The sequence below is a fragment of the Nannospalax galili genome, unplaced genomic scaffold (genome assembly GCF_000622305.1).
Source record: "Nannospalax galili isolate Female #2095 unplaced genomic scaffold, S.galili_v1.0 scaffold432, whole genome shotgun sequence".
Lineage (NCBI taxonomy): Eukaryota > Metazoa > Chordata > Mammalia > Rodentia > Spalacidae > Nannospalax > Nannospalax galili.
In genome coordinates this window covers 1,205,202-1,208,126 of record NW_008331138.1, presented here as the reverse complement: position 1 = coordinate 1,208,126, position 2,925 = coordinate 1,205,202, and the positions used below count along the sequence as shown (strand labels likewise).

Genomic DNA, 2,925 nt, shown 5'->3' with positions numbered 1-2,925 from the left:
TGTAAATCTTATTAAATTGGGTTCTTGAGCAGCTGTCTTCCGATTTCCCAGCCTGTGCACTCAGCAGAGGCATCTGAAGCACAGCCAGGGCCAGAGTCAGGAGGTGAGGGGTAAGGAGAAGGCAGGCACGGCCCTGTGTACTGTTCAGCATGCACTGCAGCCCTGCCAGGCAGTTCCCCGGCTGTCTAACCACACACACTGAGGTGAGAGGGACACAGCCTCTTTCCTCATGGAACTTCATTTTAGAAGAGGAGGCACACAGGTGACAGACAGTGACAGTAGTGTGCTTTTGGCCATGGCTGTGAAGGGTTGATGCAGGTGAAGCCATCCAAACCTTCATGGTTGTAGCTGGTCAGCTGTGAAATGAAGGAAGACCCCAGGCAGCCAGCAGAGCATACCTTGGCTGCATCCCAGGCAAGGACAGCAGCCTCTACCCCAGCCCCAACCTGCAGAAAGCAGGGAAGAGGGCTGTGTCCCTTCCTGTGTCTCAGTCCATCCCAGCACTGCAGAGAATGTCTCACCCAGGGAACATATCTCAGCTAAAACTTAGAGCCTGGCAGGGAGATGTCACAGCAGGGGTTGAATGTGGAGCTGTTGGAACACCCTGCTTGAGGGAAAGGGGTCAGGCCGCCCAGGAACCTGAATTGGCACCTCGCCCTTCCTGGTGACATACATATAAATCACTCATATGAGCCTCAGTTTCCCCATTGCATGGACTGGATCAAGAAGGCCCTCCATCACACACTGCTTGTCAGTGTGTCCTGTGGCCTGAGCTCTTCTGTCTACCCTGAGGCACTAACCTCCAACACTAGACATGCAAGTCTGAATTGAAGAGTTGAGGGTTGAGGGTGAATAGCTGCCTATTGCTGTATTACAGATTACTCTGAAAGGTAACATTTGGACAAGCTTTCACCCTGACTGGCTCCACAGGGTGGAACCGAAACTGCTCATGGCCATCCAGACTCGCCCCAGCTGCTCTGCGGTCAGAATGCAGGGCTGACCACAGGGAGGTTTGGGAAAGTCTTCTTGAAGAGTCAGGGGTTCCTTCTGCTTTGTCCCCTCACCAGCACCCACCCCACATAGCAGCTTTCTCAAATGGTGACCCCACATTCTCTGCTACACCTCTGGGGCTTGGAAAAAGACAGCTTCCTGTGCTACCCCACACTGTCAGGACTGCAGTCTTTGTGGGCGGGGCCCAGGAGCCTGGCCTTACGTAGAGGAGCCTTTTAGGATAGCTATAGATCTATAGAAAATCAGCAAACAGTACCAAAATTCCCAACACACATCATCCCAGCTTCCTCTATCAATACCTTACCATGCTGTGCTTGCTACAGTTAATGAACTATTGTCAATAAGTGTTAACTGAGATCCATGCTTTAGCTAGACTTCTTTCAATTATTTTTAGTTTTTGTGTGTGTTGTTCATATGTGCATATATGCATCTATGAATGTGTGCATGTGAGTGCTTGTGGAGGCTAGAGGTCAATGTCAGGTGTCTTCACTCTCCCTTATTTTTTTTTAAGAAATATTTTGTTATTTTTGTTTGAGTGTATGGCCTGCATGTATGTAAGCACACACATGTTGTGCAATTCCTGCAGAGGTGGAAAGAGGGCATCAGATCCCCTGAACTAGAGTTACAAACAGTTGTTAGCTGCCATGTGTGTACTGGGAATCGAATGCTGGTCCTCTGCAAGAGCAGCCAGTACTCTTAACCACTGAGCCATCTCTCCAGCCTCCCAAAATATGGAACACTTACAGATTTGCATGCCATCCTTGCACAGGGGACCATGCTAATCTTCTCTGTCATTCCAATTTAAGTATATGTGCTGCCAAAGCGATCACTCTTATTTTTTTTAAGTCTTATTTTATTTTATTGGTCTTTTTGAGACAGGGTCTCCCTGTAGTCTCAGCTGTCCTGGAACTCAACTCACTATGTAGACCAAGCTGGCCTTGAACTCCCAGAGATCCGCCTGCCTCTGCCTCCTGAGTGCTGGAATCAAAGGTGTGCACCACCATGCCCAGCATCTTATTTTATTTTTAATTAATGTATATGGGGAGGGGTGTGCATGTGAGTGCAATGCCCATGGTGGCCTGAGGTGTTGGATCTCCTGGAGCTGGAGTTACAGATGGCTGTGAGCTGTCCAACATGAGTGCTTGAATGGAACTCCTGTCCTCTGTAAGAGCAGTATGTGCTCTTAACCACAGAGCCATCTCTCTAGCCCCTCCTCATTTTATTGAGACAGAATCTCTCACTAAGCCTAGAGCTCAGTGACTTGGCCAGCCTGGCTGGCCAGCAAGCTCCAGAGAACTGCATGTCTCCACTCCGCCCAGTGCTGGGGTCACAGGCACATTCCGCAGGTTCTTATGTGGGTCCAGGGGATCCAAACTCAGGTCCTCATACTTGTGTGGCAAGCAGTTCACCTACTCAGCCCTAGACTTCCTTCACTTTCATCCACTATTCTGTTCCAGGATTCCACCCAGGATCCCACACTGGACTTAGCAGTCGAGCCCCCTTAGACTCCCATCGGAGGTGGCAGTTTCTCAGACTTCCTTTGTTTGATGACAGCTTTTAGGAGTACTTTACCCAGGAGCCATCTCCCCAGCTTTGCCCATGTCCCTTGACACACCCATTTCATTCTGTTTGTACTCCCTTTTTGGTATTGCAAGATACTCCAGAGTCATCATACAGGCTCGTGTGTGTGTGTGTGTGTGTGTGTGTGTGTGTGTGTGCGAGCGAACATGCAGGAGTCGGTTTTCGCTTTCCACAATGTGGTCCGTGGGAGCGAACTCAGGTATTGAGGTTTGGTAGCAAGCGCCTTTACCCGCTGAGCCATCTCAATGGCCCTTCCAGCTAGAAATAGAGACCTGGCCTCCCCAAGCCAATTCCATGGATGACCAGCAGAGGGCGCAAGAACAATTTCCTTTA

At 49.7% G+C, this 2,925-nt stretch overlaps 1 non-coding gene across 1 annotated transcript; it reads right to left on the bottom strand.

The window, feature by feature from the left end:
• Positions 1 to 1,736: 1,736 nt before the first annotated feature.
• Positions 1,737 to 1,841, bottom strand: LOC115068299. The gene has a single exon (XR_003847663.1). It is a non-coding gene; the product is annotated as a U6 spliceosomal RNA (small nuclear RNA).
• Positions 1,842 to 2,925: the final 1,084 nt, after the last annotated feature.